At 37.3% G+C, this 23,112-nt stretch overlaps 1 protein-coding gene across 2 annotated transcripts in view; it reads right to left on the reverse strand.

Moving 5' to 3' along the window:
- Positions 1-22,803, reverse strand: part of GNB1 (G protein subunit beta 1) — a 43,592-nt gene extending 20,789 nt beyond the window's left edge. Inside the window, exons 1-2 of one of the 2 annotated variants that reach the window (XM_026862619.1) lie at positions 22,589-22,803; positions 2,502-2,553 (exon numbers count right to left, since the gene is read on the reverse strand). The gene's annotated coding sequence lies outside the window, so the exon portion shown is untranslated. Of the gene's footprint in view, positions 1-2,501; positions 2,554-4,006; positions 4,070-22,588 lie in introns of those variants that run through there. The other variant, XM_026862618.1, reaches the window with a different exon arrangement.
- Positions 22,804-23,112: the final 309 nt, after the last annotated feature.

Raw genomic sequence — 23,112 nt, forward strand, 5'->3', positions numbered from 1 at the left:
TCAGAAGGACTTATGTCACTCATCTCAAAGTAACACCTTCTGGGCTTGTCTTTCTCTAAACTACATGAGCTATATTCCTACATAAAAGGAAAGTCATCTATGTCCAGGCAGTTAATTGTATGTTGAACAGCTTTGCCCAGAATCTTTGAACTCAACAGAAAGCCTTACAAAAATCTACAAAACTTCCACAAACTTCCTGCAAATAGAGATATACTTAGGATCCAAGTATAATAATTCTAATTTAAAGGTAAAGCTCACTACTCAGAAAACAGTGACAGAACAACTCAAAGGCTAAGGAACAACCCAAATTCACTCATGTCATTGTTACAGCTTGAGCTCTGGAAAGGATGAGTTATTTAGTCATGTAAGTCCACTTACTGAAACCAAGGTATCATTAATACCATCACATTTATACGCAGAGTGATGCTTGCCTACATTATAAAACAAATGGAAAGAGTTGAACACAACTCATCCACACATATTCTTGGGTTAAATATGATTCCTCTCAGAAACTACCTGGTAACAGCAATGAGGAAATGCTTACTAAACACTTCGTTACTTCATTTTCTCATACCTTCCCTGTAGAAAAAGAATAAAAAAGGATAGAGTTTTCCAGCCTCTCCTAAATAGCCTGTCCTGTGAATAATCTCTACAGATTAAGAGAGGAGTACACAGATTTGAAATCACAGCTATCGTTAAGTCAAATATTTAAAACTTGTATCCCTTGATGTCCAAGCTTTGTTTGCTACAAGATATTTTTACTACACATTACTACAGCCAAAAAGTAAAGTAATCCCACCAATGCATTGCTGATACAAAGCGGGCTTTAAAGTTATATTGTTAGTGTATTACCCAACCACAGCAATTTCGGAAGGTTAGCCAAATCACCTTTCTCCCGAATGAATAGGCTGTCTGATATTTGTTCCCTCAACATCTTTCCTGCTAATATGCATCACTCCAAGATGTACAGAACAGACAGAAGGAAAGCAAAGCACATTATTTGCAAGAACAGAGCCAAAACTTTACAGCCTTAATAACGAGCTCATGTTATGCCTACCAGACAGTCTCATAGCAGGTCATCTGATTAAATGAAGCTGTGCTAATCTATCAGATACCATAAATCCTATTAGCAACATGCACAGCAGCTTGTATAATTCCTTTGTCATTGTGAAAACGTACACAATCCACTGTTAGTTCCTATGTTTTGACATCATACTGGCTTTGGAAAGCTGAGAATTTTTTTATTTAATCAGAAGTATATATCGATGTCTATTTGATCTCTGTTCAACAGAAAGCATAGTAAGATAAAGCAGAACTGCTTGTAGAACAAATTTGAGGTGTTCTCTCTCCCATTTACATGATCCAAAACGGAAGACAAAAAATTTTAGGGGTGCCTTCTGATCCTGAAGCACATACATCTCCAGATATGGTGATCACAATTAAAAAAAGGGATAATTTTATAAATTAGAAATCCTAGAAGAGGTATACAGGAACACAGTGAGAGAAATATACAGAATCACACAACCTTCTGTGATACAAACTTTATTTGAAGGAAAAAAAACACCTTGTAGAGTATGTACTGAATAGCTCAAAAACATTGACTTTATAACCAGCACTGGTTAAAACAAAAGTTTATATAAAAAACAGGACAGAAAACATGGGAAGTATCATAATGCCACTGAGTACAAGCAATGATTTGTCTACGCTGGGAACACTGTGTTCGGATTCAGTTTCTGCTCTTCCAAAAAAGAACACGGAGGTGTTTAGGATTGACCAAGGTAATTAGAGAATACCTCAGAAGACAGGTTTAGAGAGAGAGACAGGAGCTAGCTTGCTGCTTGCTTTTTGAAAAAAAGGTAAATATCTAGAAATTAAAAGTAGTAAATTTAACTGAGCAAATACTTTCTACACAACATATGACTAAACTAGTCACCTTCCTCAAAGACTAAGCGGCTTCACAAGAGGCAGAAACATTTGAAGTTATAGTCTGTAATGTAATGAAGGTTTCACTATTCCTAGAATATTAGTAATTATGAATACACAGAATATCAACTCTAAACTTTTAGGTTCTGTTTAAATAATACTGACACATCAAAAAGAACATTCTGACAAGAGCCACTTTGCTCACAAGAAGTTTGGCCTTCTTTTGTCAAACATGGCAGATAAGTAATTTTTCATTCAAGAGAGAATAACTGTTCTCATCATTTTATTTATTACAGTTCCCTGCCCTACTGAGATGAAACAGTTTCATCTATGGTCTCCCTCTGCTTTGTCAGTTCTATTTCTGAAAGAAGGCAGGCACTAACATTTATTATTTAGCAGGTTTCCTGGCCATTTTAAAATCCTTCCTGTTGACATAAGAATACACATGCTGAAGTGGAAAACAGGTACTTCAGGCTTGCACAGATTAACAGCTAAAAACCTGAAGTTCACCAGCTTTTAGAAATAGTATGAGTTTCTCAAGCACTAGAAAAAAGAAATTACCTTATTTCTCTACTTACATTTTCTCTCGCTACAGTAGAAAACCAACTTCTGCTGTCAAACATGTAAATTCTGGAAAAAGACAAACAAAACCAAACCAAGAATCAGTACAATTATCAAGAAATACGCACCAATTTCTTAACAAATCAAGCAGAAGTTAAAATACTATCAAGGCACAGTCTATTTTTGGTTAGCTAACTTTAACAGCCAGCTTTTCTTCATGAAGGAAATGGGCATTGCTTTAATAATACTAACGTAACCAACAGTCTTGCTCATGTCAAGAAGCTTTTAAGAATCTTTTTCTAAGGAACCTCTAGCAATCCTCAGTTCATTAATTCTCCTCCCACAGTGATACAGAAGTCCATGCTGTTCGAGAGTTTAGGGTTGTAACAAAACATTGTCTCACTCATACAAGACTAATTTTTACTGCACTACAAAGTGTCCCCCCAAGTCTTCATTTTCAAAACACTGAAATGATTCCTGCTCCATGCTGTTCCTGAGGTACGCTTGCTTTCTAAGCACAGTTAAACATCAAGGTATCTATTTTATCAAAAGAAGTTACGTAAACCTCCTACTAATGAGCTCAAGTGAGAGCACAAGAGTCTTCTAGAAGAGTTACAACTTCTCATCACTAAAGATATTAAAAGTAAAAAAGTAAAAATTGACACATGAAGTAACTCACACGCAGTCTGGAAGACTGTAATGATTTAACATAAAATTGGCTTTGTAGCAAGGTGAAAAAATTCCACGTAGAAATTTCAGAACTTTTTTTTTTTTTTTCCTGTGGCAGCACAAAGTAATAATTATAGTTCACCCCAAGATTTGAAACGCTGACAACCGCTTATACATCAAAACATCTGCGATCTGTCTCTATCGTACAGCAAGACAAGGGCTATGGGCAATGTCAGTGGACACCTGAGTGTACATCTTCCGAGCTGCTGCATCAGGACAGTGGAAGATTATCCTACGCACCAAGCAAGAACGTACTGAAGCAAAATAAGTCTTAAATCAAAAAGCCAGTCTACAACTTCCTATACTTTAAACTGACATGCTTACATGTAATGCGTCTTTCTGATTTTACAGCTCACTATTAGCTGGAAAATTTACAAACCACTTCAGTGTCTGGTATGGAGATTAAGGTACTTAGGATATGGATCATCCTCATCCAAACTCATTTATAGATAAACAGTTTAATACTGTGATTATGAAACCATCACAGTGTAAGCAGTTTTGTTTGTTACTGCCAGAACAACACTTTTAGACATAAAACAGTAACTCACACTTAGAAGCCAAACTCCACCCCCCTCCCAAAGACACAAACACATGAAATGGCCATTTTAAGTTCTGAAAAAAAGATCCACTACATTCAACTTTCAGAAGTCTTGACAGAAAAATTTGCTCACACTGCAGAGATAATGAAATCTAATGAAATTCTGAAAGAATTACCTGAAACGTAAACAAGTAAAATTACGCTGGAACACTAACAGCACACAGAATACACAATAGCAAAGGCCAAAACACACACCATTATTGTCCTGTGCTGCACCCTCATTAATGCAGGAGAGGTGTTGCAGATTTCATATGCCTTCTGCAAAAAAAGAAAAACAAAAACAAAACAAAAAAGCTACTTTAACCAGCCTGCAAGAAGAGTAAGGAAGCATAACAGCAAACTTTTCCACAAAGTTTAGTTTATTTTTTTCAAGCAGGTTAAGTTTTCAGTTAGGTATGCTGAAAGCATCCTGTGATGCTTGCAGAATGCAATCCTGGCAACTGAGGTATTTTCAGTTGTACATTAAAGATGGAACTCATTTAAGAACAAAAGTAGACAAGCTACTTAAGAAAAAAAGATCTGCATTGCCACAAGCTTCCATTTTTAGCTAAAATGTAGCCTGGTAAAAGCAACATGAAAATTACAGGCCAACTCATTCACCACACCACAGTACTAGTTCAGCAAAAAAGAGTTCTTGTAACCAGCTTCATACACTTTGCCTTAATCAGCCCTTATAACCCTGCTTAGCCGAGAGCTTGAGGTTCTCAACATCTTTAGAAAGTGGGGTTTCTAAAACAGGAGAGAACAAGAAGTACCACAGAGTACTTTAAGCATGGTTCAAGTGGTTAAAACATCATACCAAATCTCCTGGAGGTCAGCCAGCCCTTCCCATCGTTGGTGTACCCCGTGTCCCCACATTCCCACAGACTTCTGCTCTAAGTAAAGCAGCACAGCAGTTTGGGCTAAAAAAACCCCAGTAAAGTAACTTCAGAAGGCAAAAGCTTCACCATTTCTGGGTGAATCTTCCCTACTACAAGTACTCACTAACTGCTGTCAGCCTAATATTCTTTTTTCTTTAAAGACATTGAAGTACACTAGGGTGACAACCCAGTCTAAAAACTTATCTCAGTTCCAACATCTACCAGAATATGTCTTCACATGAAGACGACTCTTTAGCAGAAGAGACTACAACTTTTTTCCACAAGGCTGGGGAGAGCAGGGAAGAAAGGAAGAAAAAAAGACTATGAAGAATAAAGAAAGCATTTAGAAGTATTTTGCTTTAACATCATCACAAATCATTAAGCAAGTTCCTAAGAAGATTAAATACATTCACTGTAGGCTTCTCCAAAGCCATTAGCTGCCTAAATGTGTTTTTTCTTGACCTATGGATTCAATAAGAGACTTAAAACCCAAATATTCTGGATATTAATTCCACCTGCACACCATCTTGACACATGCACCGACTAGATGCCAAGGCCAATATTTGAACTGCAGCAAAAGCATTCTAGATTCTTAAAACACACCATGAATTCATCCATAACCTGACACAAGGCCAGGCACAGCACGTCAGACAAGACACCTCCTCACCGAGGGTCTGGCTCAGCCCCGGGACAAGGCTTGTCCAGGTTTCCTGCTGCAGGGACAGGGAGAGAACATGGGCACCACCAATTCCTCTTTGGCAGGGAGATCTCCAGCAGAGCTGCAGGAGGGATCCCACACCAAACCAGTCCCCAAGAGAGGCACTCCATGTTTTGGGGGTCCTGGCTGACAGCAAGCTGAACATGAGCCAACAATGCTCCCTCGTGGCAAAGACAGCCAACAGCATCCAGCACTGCATCGCACCACCAGCAGGTCATCGGAGGGGATCCTTCCCCTCTGCTCAGCTCTGGTGAGGCCACACCTGGAGCACTGTGTAGAGTTCCATGCTCCCCAGTAAACGAGAGCCATGGAGCTACTGGAGAGTGTCCAGGGATGGGCCTTGAAGACGATTAAGGGACTGGAGCATCCCTCCTCTGAGGAGAGGCTGAGACACATTCAGCTCAGGGGAAGATTTTATCAATGTGTGCAGTCTTCTGTACACACATGCATTCTGAGTGGCTTTATCAACATAACTTCAAACACTAGTAAAAACTAGTTTCTGTGACCATCACATCACTTGAATCTGAAAAAGTTTCTTGCATAACACATCTCCCTGCAAGTGACACATAAGGTTGTTTTATCCAAGGCACAACAGGAAGAAAAAAAAAAATCCCCAAAAACCTACTAGCAAACATCAATACTACTATTAAGGTAAAACAACAATTTCAAATAAAGATACTTCACTGCTCTGGCATATCTTCCTTATCAGCATGCACCCACCTGAAGAGGATGCACCCTACACCCAGCAAGGATGGCTGCATGTAGGCAGGCAGTTACTGATCTAACATGCAAATGCTTCCATTCAGGTCCCCAACACTTTCCACCACTATAACGTATGAACTACACGGTAGAGATAATGTGTGTGAAACCAGGAATAGCAAGTTAGTTTATTAAAATTATTTCTTATGTCTACATAGCTGATCATTATCACAGAACAGTATCTTGATGCCCAAGAGATTACACGACCTTTCCAAATCACCGCCAACAACATGAAATTCCAGTGATGCCACCAGGCAACCACAATTAGAAATCTCAAATTTAAAGCTATGCTTCAAGATACAAAAAAAAACCCAAACCACAAAACCAAACCCTAACACGCAAAACCAAAACTATCCTCAGTTTGATGGCTTGGTCCTAACTTATCAACATAACCAGTTCTATCAGACAGCTGGAAACTTGAAGGATGTTTTGATATTTGCATGTGTTATGTGCTCCTCCAAGAGCTAATTCTAGTTCAGACTTTTCTTGAGCATAGATCTGTATTCCAGAAAGCCTAGTCTTTGCTGTCACCTCCTACAAGAGCAGCTTTGAAGGACAGCCTATAGAAGGATGAAATAATAATTACAAATTCAGAAATCTAAATATGCTCAAGTGAATGGGTACAAGCCCTTCTCATTTATTTGATGTCTTCTTTCCGGGAATCATCTGCTGCATCTATAATTTCCAAGCACGTAAGCTTTGAAAAGCAAGTAATACCTTACTAACAGGTTTGCAAAACAGATTAGCCCAGTAGGGACAATGCTAGATTGTACAACTCCTTCGAAAACTTACTGAAAACACTTCTGTAGTCAAAGGCTAGCATGGCTGGACCGTTTCTGTGGGAGGTATTGGCTGCTTCTTGTGTTGAAGAATTGCCAAGTTTCCGGCTGAAGCAGTCATTGTGCTCAGTAGACATTTTTCCATATATTAGTGTGAAGTACACACAAAACAAGCCAGTATCAGGTCAGTAAGCGTTAATGCTCATTATACAACAGCCACATTAGCTGGTTAGAGAGAGCTAACAAATTTCCATTTTCAATATAGCATGCAAGTACAAAATAATAATTACACAAGCTAAAAATACCTGTAACTGAACGAACTGATTCACAAATGCTTCGTTATTACTTATAGCTCAATTCTTGAATTACAGGTCCCATTTTAACTAGGCAGCTTTCCACATGGGTCAACAACATTAATACTTAAAGAAATTTTATGCATTAAAAAACCCTGCAGAACACCTGGTAATGCAAGATTCTAAATAATTTGTTGTGATGTGTTTCCTCTGTCCAAAGATGAATTTTTCTGGTAAATTAAATCCTTCACCTGTTTCCCATGCACAAAGTTTTGTGGCAAATACATTCAAGCTCTGCTCACGATTTAACAGTATAAAGTTGCAGTGATATTAGGAGCTATGATCTTTAAGATTACAACTTACATGTGCTTTCCCCCCCCTATTTCTAGTAGTAGAAATCTGCAAATGCTTTCCTCCTGAAGAAATCTGTGCACTTTATGTGCTCTGCTTGACCTATGTAAAAGACTGCATTAGGAAAAAAATTTTCTCATAGCTGCATAGAACACAGGAAAACTGTTGGCGAAAGAATAAAGGTCAGTTCTAGGGTCGTTCCAAAGTTCTGGCTACATTCCTTCATCTTGTAACCTTCCTTCACACAACCAGCACATACAACAGGCAAATCCAGGCACAACATCTACATGAAACAGCTTCTGAGCAGTCAGCTTGGCCTTCCATCAAACTGCCTTCAACTAAGCAGCAAGGACAACAGTTTTAGCACTTCGGAATCCCTCCCCAAAACCACTAAAGCCATCCACCATAAATAGCTGGTTGTACTCAGAAAAAAAGAATAATAAAATATAAAAATAATTATGCTTTTATTTCAGAAAATTCAGGGGAGAAGCCAGATATTAATAAATCTGGAAACCTTGTGAGACCTTGCGAAGCCTGAATTCAATAAGGCAGTTTCACATTACTGTGTTAGAGAAACGCTGCGGTTTTGTCTCTTCCAAAAGTTACAGGAAAAAGAAAAAAAAAAAAAAAAAATCACAAAAAGTTAACTTCTATGTGCAAATTCCTCAATATGCCAGAGGTTATCGCCACACAGTAAAGCAACACAATGTCTACTGAAAACCAACAAACTCTAGCTATATATGCATAATCCATCAGCTTCTGCCTGCATGCCTAGATTTTTTTTTAAGACCTGAGGACTCACTCCCTATGTTTAACAAATATTTGAAAATTAACCTTTTGGATAGTTTACAACTTTCTCAAGATAGAATACTCAGCAGCAGACAACAATGCTTAAGATCATGGCAGGGACACATGCTTGCAATAAACAGCTCTGTAATGAAGTAGCCCATCTCCTTCTGCCACCAACAGTGAACAAACTCAAGCTGTCTTCATGGAAGAGAGCATCCCTATGTTGTCAGACGACATTTCCTGTTGCTAATCCCATGACCTACATTTAAAAAAAAAAAACCAACACCATACTGATGCAATATTTAAGCATAAAAATCTGGACTGTAACAGGTCACTTCATTAATCCTTTCTAAATGCATCTGCAAGCTATGTACATTAATTTTAAAAAAAATGTAATTCTAGGTACAGCAGAGAATTTATGTAAAAAATAACTGATTATTACAAGTTTAACAAATGCTTAAAAATCACACTTTTTAAGAGGGGTGTTAAGAGATCTTTGAAGTAGTTCACAAATATTAATAACTGTTGCTTCTTTAGCAACCCAAGTCAAAAGATTTCCTAACTACATCTCTTCTGCCTTGCTCTGAAAGAAATTCACATTTAAGAGCATTCTAATAACTTCCTTGGTAAGTGCTGCACATCAGAAGCTAACTTGTTTTAAGAACAAAAATTACTGATATTTAGTATGTTTCATATTTAGTAATAAGTAACAAACTTCTTTCTTAAGAACGTCAAAAAGCCAATACTTCAGGTTTTAGACCTTTGCTCAAAGTTATCTATATGCAATTTACTCTTCCTGAAGAGCACACATGTATCGATAAACTACATCAGTTTTATCAAACTGGCCAGTGATGGTTTTGGCTGTCTTCTTTCCTGAACTTACAACTAAAAAAACCAAACCACAATAAAACCAGTCCACACTAAGTCAGGAAAACTTAGAATTTATGCTTGTGCATAAATTTCTGGCTACATGTATCAGAAAAATATACTGAAAATGGTCACTTAAATTATCCCCTTACCCAAACCCAAGCAATTGTGTTGTTACTTACTACTAGACATCTTCCTTCCTACTGAAAAACCAAACCCAGGCTGCATTTGAAGGAGAACATATTACTATTAATTAACCAACACAGAAATGACTAAGCATTTATTACTAGATTCTTCTATCTGCAGAGCCTTACAGTAACTGAACAGTTGCTTCTCACTTCAGCTGTCATTTTTCATTGCTTCCTTCAATTTTGATAATTAACCTCCAGTTTTTCCTGGCATTGTTACTTCATTTGTAAGCTGACCAGAATCTCCATTTTTACCTAAACAAGGCAGAGCATGTGCACAACAGGGACATCACAGTCCTACTTTAATACTAACACCACTGACACACACCGTATTTCTCACTATTTAGAACTACTATTATTGCCACGAACAGAGAAGTACCAACAAAGGTAGAAATATGTAACTAAATATCACTGGATCCAAACGCCTTCTTGGTAGCACACAACTATTCATGAGCTGCAGAAATAAAAATTAGGTCTTACTGGCTAAAGAAACCCAAACACTTTGAACTTGAACTGTGTGAGACACAACAAAAAGTTTTTAGCTACATTGTTAGGTCCACTAATATGAATCAACTAGGCTCTGTGCCATTTGTCCAGATACTATTGTTCCTTCCTTTTTTTTTAAAGAAAAAAACAAACAAAAAACCAAAACCCTCACAGTAACTATTCCTATCCCCTTGGAATTGTGCTAAAGTTTAAGTTTTTGAGGAAATTTTTTGACATAAGACCTTTAGCATCAGGAATGCTTAAGACTTTTAATTAAGAGAAGAAAACACACATATCAGGAGCTATCTGGAAAGCTGCTAATAATGAGAACAGTTTCATACTTTGGATTTCAAAGTGTTAAGGAGGCTGAAGAGGAAAAATACAATGGTAAAACGATAGCACAAATCACTCAGATATAGGAAGTATTGCCTGGTATGAGGTGTTATCAGCAACATGTCTGTAGAGAAGTTGAACAAAATAATACACCACCACCACACCCCCCTGAAACCAAACAAGAAATCCATTATTTCTTCTCCATTTCTGCCACAGTATCAGGATATTCTCAGACAATGTGTAATCTCTCATCTAGATCAGCTGAATCTCTAGGTGCAGGTTTGGGGCAGTTCAACCTAAAGATGTTGACTTTCACTAAAAAGAAACAAGCATACATTAGAAACACTTTTATTCAGGTATCAAACCAAGTTTGCAATCCACAGTGTAAGAACATGCCCATAGTAAACTGCAATCCTATTAAGGAACATAATTCTTTTCCATTCTCATGACATTTCCAAAGATTGGTTTTAACAAGTCACTTTTGGGTATATCAATTTTCCAGTTGGTCTTCAGTTCATTTTCTGGGATTTAAATGCGCTCAAGAAATCCTCATGAAGACTGATGTATTTCTTGATCATCGTGATGATGATGAGCTGCTCAAGCTCTCCCCAAATAATCCACAGCAGGTGCTGAGGAGAGCACGGCACAACTGGATCATGTTGCACCAAATTCACAAGCAAATTAATGGCTAGATGCAAAACCTGGCACAGAGGTAGGTGATTACACCATCTCCTGTTACCAAAATCCCCAAAATAACAATAAAATACATCAGGTGGATCAACAGCGGCTGTCTGGGGGTTAAAGCATAAGAGATGAACAAATATTTTCCAAAAGCCTGAACGATATTTCTTAGGTCTGCTTGCCAACACATCTGTATTGGCACAATCTTCTCAATCTTGTTAAAAATCCTGTATTGTCTCAGATACTGCTGTTACAGTGACATCAGCAGGTACACGAAGATCTTCACTACAATATTTATTATATTAGAGGAGGAAATGGGCTATGTGATCACTTACAATACAAAAAGCAAAAATAAAAATAGCAAAATCAGACATGAAAAATACTAATAAAAACATCAGTAAGACAGCGTACATCCATAAGCATAGAAAATCAGTAGAAACTCCTATTATTGTATTTCTATAAATTTCAGCTCAACTGTTTGATCAACAGAAGCTGAATCATCCATTTCATTTTACATATGCCAGCTAGTAAAGAGTCAACTGAGTCAAAGGAGAATCAGCAGCTTCCTATTTACACCCTTTTAAAAATACACAACTGTCTCAGAATGCTACATCCAGCAATACTACTTTTTACATCCTTCAAAGTCAAACCATTTAAAATTAGAAGAAATGGCCAATCAAATGACATACCCTCATTCTTGAGCTAAGCGAGACATTTACAGCTATAACATGGTCTGTTGTGGACAATTTTTGTTTCTGAAAAGCATCCCCCTTATCCATGCTTGTAGGCCCAGACTTTAATTGACATACTTGCATGCTTACATGTCTCACTGCACTAGGGCCCTCAAAACATTAATGAAAAACACATTATGTTTCCAGAAGCAGCAAGATCATTTATATTCTATCAAATCTGAATTGTGCCTTACCATACAGACCAAGAGTTCCACCAAAATGCCTTTCACTGTTAGAACTGAACCCTGAAAGAGTACTTCAGTAACACGGATTCTTCCTTCTGCTCTGACTCAGAATGACTCTGAGAAAGTAAGCAAGTTTTACTGTATTAAGCTTTTCTAAAAATAAAAACCATAATAATAATTTTTAAAATCTAATAGAAGCAGAGGTGCTCCATCTTAGAGACAGGCTGAACAAGACTTGATAACTACCTTCTGACCATAACTATTATCACATCCTGCCTCAACAAAAATATGGTAGTGAAGACATTTGAACACATTACCTGCTCTCTTTGTGCCTCTGCTACACAGACTGTATAAAAGAGCCTCAGAGATCATCTAGAAGAAACATATTAATTCTTTACAGCTGTGTTAAAAATCTTATCCAAGCTTCAGCTAATAAAAAGAATATTTAATTTATTGAAATAAGAATTTAGGTGCTCAAACAGCGCACTGATCTTCAATAAAAGCTTAACAGAGCACTGTTAGAAAGAAGTTAAGCTACACTGTGAAATCACTGCTTTCCAGCACCAGTCTGAAGCTAAAAATTATTTCAGTGGACCTTAAAAATCAAAGTGTATTATATGCATACAGCAGATAAAAGAATAGTCAAGATTAAAATGTGCCATGATTTCTCTAATCTTTTTACCCAAAATAGACCGAGCAATACTTTGTTCTCTAGCCCCGCAATCAACCTAACCGATCTTTAATCAATGTGCAAGCAGTTCCATTAGTTTTGATAGCAATGATTTATACCCCCAGTAGCTCATTGATTTCTCCCAGCAATTGCTGTATTTTTCTGTGTACTGTTGATACAAAAATCAGTTAAGGTACAGAAGAACAGGAACAAGAAAAGCAAGGTTGACAGACTGAAAAGCAGAGTAACACAGGAGACTGTGAAGCCACTAGACTGAGAAGTGGCCTTTGGGAACAGACAATGCAACAATGCTTAATGCTGATACGAAAGGTGAACTTCAAGTACAACCCAGGGACAGTGTCAGAACATAAAGCACAAAGGTACAACAGGAAATACTTGCTCTCACCCTTGGACATTCTTCTTTCCATAGTACTGCATTAACCCTCTTAAAACTTCTGGCATTAGTCTTTAAGTGGCAGCTGTGTTCCTCTAGATAGTATGCATCTGGTTAAGGTGATTGAAATGAAGAGGAAAGTATGATGAAACGAAAATAAGTACTACGAGGGTTAGGAGCCAGGGTGGGTCTTAACCAAGAAAGACAAAACTGAACACATCAGAAGACAATCCCATTTACTTCAGGGAAAAAAAAATACGTGCAAAGTGAAGTCACAGACTGTTTAACAAAGCCAGCAGCCAGTAAGGTTAGTGGAAATCTGTAACTCTTAAGGTCCTGCACTGATTTCCTTGAATCTCTGCACTCCCCCTTTATACAACCACAGCTTCATGTTTATTTGGAGCCCCTGGACACTACTGTTGTGCAAAATGATGTGCACTTTTGAAGTGCGGGTGGCTTTGAAATTTGTTTTTAAAACAGAAAGCACACTGACTGCAGTAGACAATGTATCACCTTGGTCCTTTAAAAACAGAAGGTGAGGGAGCTTTGAAGACAGGCCACTTGCACCTTAAACAGAATATTAAGTATTCCGACTTGGGAAATCACAGTTATTGTTTCCAACTCCAGCTTCCACCTCGGCTTGCTTTTACAAGTTCCTTCTTCTGTAAGAGCTGAGCTGCTCATTGACTAGAAGCCAAGCTATCAGAGTTTTGCAGCAGCACAGTCCATGGCAATAAACTATTTGCCCATCTTGGTTTCCTTAACATGCTAAGTTGTGAACTGGCAAGGCAGCTGCTGAACAGCAGATGTCTGTGCCACCTTTTGTGACAGAGGGCAGCAATAACTGCCTTCCCCAAAGCAAGCCCTTATGCATTTAATTCACAACAGCAAGAGTACGGAACAAAAAAATTACTACAGGATAAATTAGTCTGAGAAATCAAAACTAAATTACTTAAATCTCTGTTTCTCCATGGTACGTATCTAGGTAAACAGGCAGACACTGCTACTAGGTGACACAGCTCAACATCCCCTCTTATCTCAAGAAAATCTGTTCAAATGGTTTATATTTGATCCCCAGGGTAGCAAACAATTACTGATTTAGTATGAGTTCCATCTTTCACTATGAGCTAAAGGGAAAAGAGCCAGACTAGAAGATTACTGGGCATCTTCCCACATCTAACTACTTGACTAAGATTTCCAAAATGAAGAACTTAATTCTATTTTCAAAGTTTCTGAGTTTATAGTGCTTTAAAGATACTTTCTCATTTTCTTCAAGATACTGTACTCCATTTGATTACAAGGATACAGTTTTTTCTTTCTGAAGTCATTACATACTTGCATCTTGGATATCCTGAATTTGTACTGTGTCAAATTCAAGACTAAGGAGATACTTTGAATAACCAGATACCCAAGTACTCACACCTGTGAACTAATGGCCTGGGTACTAAAGCCCCAAATGCAGGTTCTGCACAAGTTCTGCCTCCCCCATATATCAGCAATGAATCTTTTTGTAAGACAAACCTAAGTATTTGCTGAAATGCTTCACCTATGTCTACAGGCACAAGAACAAAGGAAGAAAGTTGAACCAATTAGACTTCACTCTCCAAAGTTTCTATGATATTTGAGTTTTCATATATGAAAAAAACACCTCCCCAGCTTTTCAAGCATCTATTAAAGATGTACTACTTTGACAAGATCTTAAATGTTAAATTGTTCCTGTTCATTTCTTTTACATTATTTCCTGTTCATGATTTCATTTTCTTTTAAGTGTCATAGAGCATTTCAACCAAAGTACTGTATATTAACTTCTACAGAAAGTTTTCAGGCCCTAGCCAGATAATATCTGACAGCTTGTAGTGAAAACCAGGACTTAGTAACCTGAAGCACAATTAAATTGCCATAAGCATCAAGCAAACCATTCCTGATCTTTGTACAGACAACACCTTTGTTAAACAGACAGCAGCGTATCTTCAGTATTTTACCACTTCACAAAGAATGTACTACAGGAATATCAAACATATGTTCCAACAAAAAGAGCTCTTTAATTAGTACAGTATAATCTTATTTTGAGTACCAAAGGTTTCAGCAGACTATCACATCTACTTTGTTTTTCTAGACAAACAGAAAAAAAAATTACCACACCACCCTCCAAACACATTTGTTAGGCTATCTGAAGAACACAGTTTTGGGAACTAGACAGGAAAAATCCAAGAGGACAATAAACAGATTTCTTCTCAGCATCTTGAAGCATGCACAGGCCTGCTTTGTTGAGCACTATTACTTCATTTACTGGAAACAAAGCGTATCCTAAGTTTTATATTATGCAGTTACAACTCATAGTATTTTATATACTGAAGTCTTAAGTTCACTTTTTTTTTTTATTTTGAGATGCAAGCATTGCTATGTTCAAGACATACCTTGAACCAATGTGTTAACTAAGATGTATCAACTTAATTTAAATAAACTGAAATGGAGCAGAACTTTACATGTATGCCAAAACCAGACTTTCTGCACTAGTTTTCACTACTGAAAATAACTAAGCATAACTTTTAAGATCTCTGCATAAAAAAAAAAAAAAAGAGAGACACATTCATACCATCTTCTACACACTTTTAACCTTGGAGCTTTGACCTACCTCCTATCCCTCAATTGTTTCAGTAAATCCCTCAAATAGCTACAAAAGTCCAGATTTGGACTGAAAACAAAGCGTTCCAATTTTAAGAGAGAGTATACCAGGGCAGTTCAGTTTTTCTAATTCCAGAAGAAAGCCACATTCCCCACCAATTAAAGAACGGCAGCATCACCTCTGGCAGTAGCTTGCGAGGCACAGCATCTGGACAGATACAAGCATACCACATAATCTCCAAAAACATCTGTAAACTCAACAACCTGCTCAGTAACCCTCAGCAAAAGAAGTTGAGTAAAATTTACCCCGTGTAACCACAGATGTTCGATGAGAAAGCACTTACAGTAAAGCGTACACCATTAATACTGGGTACATATACTTTGGGTTCCACGAAGTTAAACCACAATTTTGAAGATCACAATTAAAAATTCTTCTGACAGAGCAGCATTGGAATTTTATTTCGACATTTCACAAAATAAATAAAAAAACCCACTCAGCTTGTCAAATAACTTAATGGTTCTGCAAATAATTTTATATGTTCTCTTTATTGACTGATTTCAATAAAGCCTAAAACATCAGGATGAACACAAAGTGCATGTTACTGAACAGACTTTTAAGATGGTTCCCTAGATGTAGCCCAAAATAAGCAAGAAGGCCAGAAAGCAGTTAATAAAGATGTATAGAATTAACAGCTCACCTGCAATAGTTAAGCAGCAACTGTTTTTCTTTTTACAAAGAAAGAAAATAATAACTGGCACCAGCTGTTGTGAACAGAAGAAAAAAGAAGCCACAGAAGTAAGGCACTGTTTTCCTGTCAGTGATGTCAACTTTGTGGGTGTTTGCCTTTCAGAAAGTCATACAGCAAGCCTTGCAAAACTTCTTATTTAGTCCCCTATACTCAGTACAGTTTTAACTTTGTAATAAGGATGAGCAAAATCATCACTGATACCTGAACTGGTAAAATAGTCACAACTACTTTGGTAGACAGCATGCAGGAGTTTCCAGAGAGAAGCATTCTGGTTTTACTTTTTCTTCCCCTTTGCGAGGGGGGGGGAGAAAAAAAAAAAAAAAGCTGAAAATAGTGACAAAAATCTTTACATAGTTTTTAATATAGAACCACATTACATAAAGCTACAAAAAATTATCTAATCCATCTAATTACAGATAATTAATATTTTCTTTTTTGGGAGTGCTGGCACGCATTACTGCAGTTTTCAAGAAGACATCAAAAATATTCTCATCTGAGAAAAACATGATAAACATAACTGGCAAAAAAAAAATAAAAATAGGCAAACCTTTCTCAGACCACTGTAGGAACTACACAGGAAAAAAAATATTTAGCTATCTACAACTCAATCCTTAAAACATATAAAAGGTATTTCTTTTCTACACATTAAACCTTTTGAAATTGCAGTGATTTGACAAGTTGAAATTCTACTTAATCAAACAAAAAGACATATTTTTAATGAAGCAGTTTCATGCATACTACTTACAGAAATGAACTATGTTCCACATTAAAATGGCAACCAGGTATTTAAATACTTCTTTACCTTAATTGCACTATCTGCTACTAATTTTTTTCCACTCATGAAGTTCTAAATACTATCTATGATAATAATTTGAAGATTTAGCCTATCTTTACCGCTGTCATTTACAGAGCTACCTTATATCTTGCTTTCTTTAAGCTCCCTCAGATCACCGTTTTCAAGTCTTCAGCCTCACTTTCACTTATCCATTATTAGGATTCCAAAACACACATCGCAGGAAGATCAAATTTTAATCCTTCAGTCCCACCAAATAAAAAAAACCCACCCAACTATAGCTCTTGCCTTCATAAATCTGTGACAAGTGACAAAAATACCTTGTTTTCAAGAAATTCTAAGCCAAAAATATTTAGGGAAAAATAATTTTAGAATGAGTCTACCCAACTATTCAAGTCAGAAAGAAATCTGAGTTCTTGATATTAACCTACAGATTCTGCTTGCCCACAAGGCAAACAGGGCTCAGACTCATGAGCAAGTTTCCAACATGAGCTGACCCACAGGCCTGATCTAGATGGACCCTTTAAGCCCACATTGAGTTTATGAGATACTAGGATTAATTTGGTCCCCCATGAAAAAGGGGCTCTGCTTATTTGAATAAGCTTGCATTTATCTTAAGAGTGCAGGCACGGATAATTACCATGGAACAACTGACAGAGGGTAACCTATTCATTAATCCAAAGCCAGGTCTTCTGAACACCTCCAACATCTTCTAAAGCATTCCTACTTTAAACCTGCTATGGTTATTAGTACTGGATTTCATCAACAACCGAAATATTTCCTTTTAACTGCTTTCTCAGGCACTTATTCCTGTGTTCTGTCATATCCCCCCAGCACCCCAGTTAACTAAAATACCAATAACCAGGTCAACGTGTAACATTTTTGTATGGAATCCTTATTTTCTACCAATTCAATATTTTGAAAACCAAACCACTGCATGTTCAGGCCAGTGCTGACAATCTTTGACAGAATTTAAAGGTATGATTTCCAAGAATCCCTACAAATTACAGTTCCATGATGTCCCCCCAAATTTTTTTTTTGGCTTACTCATACAAGTTACCAAGTAGGCATCTAATTACAGCATCCCCAGTAACAGTGAGTGTAAGACATACATAGCAAGCGACACGGTATCTTAGCTGTTTCCAGACGGCATGCATGAATATTGTCATGTCATTACTCTCCGAGTTCAAGAAGATTCCTGGATGCCTAAGAATATACTGGGCAAGACAAGCATTAGCCCCTGTGCCTAGCACACTCAAGGTTCCAACTGCAGTCTTCCAGACAAGCAGAGATATTTCATTGTATTCAAAAGACTAACAAACCGTAACACATTCTATAGTGCTTTAACAAATGCAATGGACAAACATTTAACACAAATTGATATAGTCCCACAAGCTATTAATTGTAAAGAACACACTTCAGAAGGTCAGCTGTTAAAAACACAGGCCGAGAACATCTGATCTTTATCTTCCCAAAAATACTTTTAAATATGTCTTTTATTCAAAGGCTAACCATCTCCTTTCTCTCTACTTAGAAGTCTTCCAGTACTTTAATAAAAATGAAGTATTCTGCTTCAAAAACCTATTTTGGAGTGTCTATATTTTTGTACTAGGAAGCCTTCCACAGTAATTTACATTGATTATTTTGGCATCTAAAGTAAAGGTACTGCTCATAGCCAGCTCAAAGCTTTTAAAAACCTCTTAATGTTCTGCTGAACTACCAGTTGGCTCAAGTATCTATGGATTCTGCATACATTTCTGTTTGGTGAAAAACAAATCCATGCACACAAAATCCCCAGCATACTAGACACCCTGTGAAGAAATAATAAATTGAGATACTGTGTTAAATAGAAACATAGGGGCTTGGGGGTATTTTTGTTTTTTATCACGACCTAAGCTAATACTAGTTCCAACATTATCAGTGGGGAGAAAAAAAACATTTTGAATGGCATATGTATTCTTTTGATTTTGAGTCTGCACTTCGAGCAATCAAGTGACTCCCTTGAAAAAAATTTTCACCTTATCTTCAATCACATGCTTAAGAAACATTTCATTAACATGGCTAGTTGCTTTCAAGGTTTTAGATTTTTTTTTTTTCCCAAACAAAATCAGTAAAATACTGTAAAACAAAAACCAAACACTAAAACACTGCCATGAACATAGGCAGTTGAAACTCCAAAGGCAACTCACATAAGCATAATGCAATGACTTGAATGCATGATTTCTCATTTCAACTTCCTAATAACAAACCAGCACTAAAATGCAATTCGTGAAAAAATACGGTATGCCATATGGCTAAAACTGGATATTAAAATTGAGAATATCAATTACCAAATCCACTAATGCTGAGAGCCAAAATCCATGGACAGTAAGAATTTAATCCAATTCAGCGACTAAAACATGAGCTGAGCCCGACATAGAGAAGACAAATCTATTGCTGGTTTCACAGAAAGGAAGCAACTCCAATTTTTATTTTTTTTTTTTTTTTTTAATTGAAGTAACTACAAAACTAACTAAATGTAACACTTCGCATTCCTAACTACCACAACAGGCATCATAAGAACCTACAAAAGCAACACAAGTTGCACATGAATTGGCATCTTGTTTCACACTGATTGAGAAATCCTAACTAAGTAATATTGAAGAAGAAACAGTTATAGTTATTTTCCACATGACCAAATTGAAGCCTCCAAAGCACCAGGAAGTTATTACACACTGCAACCAACATCTTGCTTCATTTCAGGAAAAGGCATCCTACAAGCACAAAATATATATTTCTACCATAATTAATGGTTCCTGAAAGTAATTGTATTAATTGAAGGATTTTCTTATTCTAAGTATATTAGTTTAATTGTTCTAGTTTTAAAATTTTTAATAGCTTGGAGATTAAAAGTAATGCTACAGAAAATTCTATACACTTCCTAATTATGTAAAACTTTATTGGTTGCTTACATTTAATGAGAAGACTATATGTGTAAATACAACATTTTCAGATTTTCATGATGTATGGATGGGATTTAAAAACTGTTCTGCTAAGATTTACTGTGTAATTCTAACTTCACATGTTGAAAAGTATTTCAGGGTAGGATGCTTGCTACGTACTGACTTAGCAGCTGCAAGGACTCAGCAAGGATAAATGCAATTTATCTTACCCAATACTGAATCCCACCTCGCCCTTTCTGATCCTGTACTAAAAGGCCATGGTACCAAAAAAACTGCACAAATAGTTTCAAGTTCAACAGCACATTAAAAGCACTATCAAATGGAACTATTAGTTTATTGGACAAGTATTCTTGATTTTAAAAAATCGTTCTTGACAACCAGAGGAATAAAATGCAGTCAGCTAATTTCAGCTTTTTTCTTTTTTAAAAAATTAATTAAAAAAACCCCAAACAACAAACCAAACAGCAGAAGCCACAACTGCAAATTATCTCTTCTGCTTCCTAGATTCCTTCTATATGAACTACAGCTGGGATATTACAATAAACTAACAACCAACTGATTATACATTAAGTCATAGATAAACAGTACTAAAAAGGTTGATATTACCAAAGGTTTGGAGGTCATTTGAATACAGAAGACATAACAAGCTTTTCTTACTTTTTCTTGCTGGGAAGTGTATTATTTTAAGCCTGAGTCCAGTATATCAAATATTAACCAAGCTATTTCATTAAGGCTACCAAAGTGAAGAAGCTTGGCACTTTAGTGAAATGCCATAAAAGTTGCAAACTGAAAGTCCATTTTTCTTAAAAGATACCAAAAAGCATACATAAAAGGCTCTAGAAATTTGTAATGTCATATTTTAAAATACAACACTTCACAGACACAGAAGTGATTTAATATCCCCCAAACCTTTTTTATTCTTTCCCACATAAAAAGAACAGTTACCTAGAGTATGACAATAACTCCAGGTCAAAAGCAGTTTTAAAAGCCTCCACAAATTGTTAGCATTCTGAAGCAGATGGGAGATTCTTGTATTACAGAAAGATAACTGTCTGCACGGAGCCTGATGATTACCTGGCTAGTAGAGAACCAGCAACAGTACACAGCCCCAGCAGAGTCTTTGTATACCTGTGTTCTAGGTTTAAAATACTGTTTTTCAGCAAGAGGCTTAATAAAAGCCAAGAACATTTTGATGGTATTAAGCAGGCACTGCAAGGTAAAAAAGAAAATCATGTCACCCCTTTATCCAGTAAGAGCCTATGTGAATATTTCAATAAAACTATTTACTCCTCCCACCTAGTTCCTATCTGGAGAAGCTCACAAAAATTAAGAAAAAAAACCCCACAAATTTCTTGCAACGATCCTCCAAATGCTCCTCCTACCCCTACCCCCACCCCAAAAAAAAGAAGAAAGCAAAGAGAATGAGAAAGTAAATCTAAAATACAATTACGAAATAAGATCTAGTTTGGCAAAGCTGTGGTGAGGAGGAGTTGAAAAATGAGAGCTGCCTTGCTGCAAACGCCATCTTGTTGCAGCTATTGGGCCCAGGCACAGAAAGATCCATTCATTCACAGCAAAAAGAAAATCAAACACACACCCTGGCTAATCTGCAGCCACCAAAACAACTACACTATTATCACTCCTTCTCTTTCTCCTCTCCTAAAGCCCACGAGGGGGAAAAAAAAAAAAAAAAAAAAAAAAAAACCCAAACCTCCGATATATTACATTTAGAACAAATTTAGATCTTAATCCAGTATCTTCGTTTTCTCACATGTATTTCACATACACATCGACAGCATTTTGGCTTGATTCACATCCTTGTGTTTAGCAGATCAGCTTAAAATATGGGGTAAATCATGATGAGGTGAGGATATTATACAGCAGCAAAATGTTTTTCTGTCTTAAATCACCTCTCCAAGTTGAGCCAACTATTCTCAAAAGCCGTTTCAATAACCACTTAAGCCTTACATTTACAGTCCTCTCCTCCTATTTTCTACTGTGGAGACAATACATAATAACGTGGCAGTCGGCATCCTAGAAAGGATGCCTTATTAAAATAACGAGTCCCAGCCATGACTTTGGTGGAGAATAATGAAATATTACATTCGTTAAAATTTCAGTTCATCTTCAGGAATGATAATTTTTTTTTTTTTTTTTTTTTAGTAAAACACCTCGCCTCTTTCATATTTACATACAAGACTTTACACCTCTTCATTTCCCACAAAGCTGTAAATTAAAAATCCTACACCTTAAATACCCCTTGTATAGGTAGAAAATATACTTAAATCCTTTCAATAATAAGCTGGGAAGGGAAATAACATTTTAAACATTTCCGGGGAGAAAACTCCATTTTTCTATTGTAGCAAACACCCTCCATGATCTTCCTTATTGCTGCTACGGGCACACAAAAATATGCAGCACCGTAATACATGGGGGAAACAAGAAATATGCGGTCTAAATCCATCCCCGGTTCTGGTTTTAAAGAGAACAAAACCTTCGCTACCCCTCCCTCCCCCAGCACACACAGCATGAACCCAATCTGCGAGCCCTTCCCTGGACTGGGGGCTGCTGGAAGCAGTCTTACCCTGTTTGTCTCACCCCCGTCTCCTCTTAATCAGTTTTCCACCATTACAGCAGCCACACCATAGCTTTTTCTTGAATCTCTCTCCAAATATTCCCTCTGCCGGCTGGATCGCTCGGGAAACTCGCCTTTTTGTATCTCTAACGCGTTACACGAAAACACCTCAGACCGTCTAGCAGAGCCCACTACAGCGTAATTATAATTAAAAATGGAACCCCGCAAGATCCAAGGTCTCCTCCCTTTTCGCCTTAAAGCCTTCAAGAGAGAATCAGTCCCACCCCCACCTTTTTCTCCTCCTCCTCCTCCTCCAGCTACAAACACACTTCTTTTTTAGGGGAAGCTGGAGCACCGAGGAGGTGGGGAGGCGCGGGGGAGGGGGGCTATTTCCAACCCCGCCATACTAAGAGGTGGACGAACCATGAGCCGCCCTTCTCCCCGGCGGGGGCCGTGAGGAACGGGTGGGCGAGGAGGAGGAGGAAGAGGAAGAAGAGGAGGAGGGCACCGCCGTGGCAGCAAGGGGAGGGGTG

The sequence above is a fragment of the Athene cunicularia genome (assembly GCF_003259725.1).
Source record: "Athene cunicularia isolate RWA chromosome 21 unlocalized genomic scaffold, athCun1 chr21_part1, whole genome shotgun sequence".
Classification (NCBI taxonomy): domain Eukaryota; kingdom Metazoa; phylum Chordata; class Aves; order Strigiformes; family Strigidae; genus Athene; species Athene cunicularia.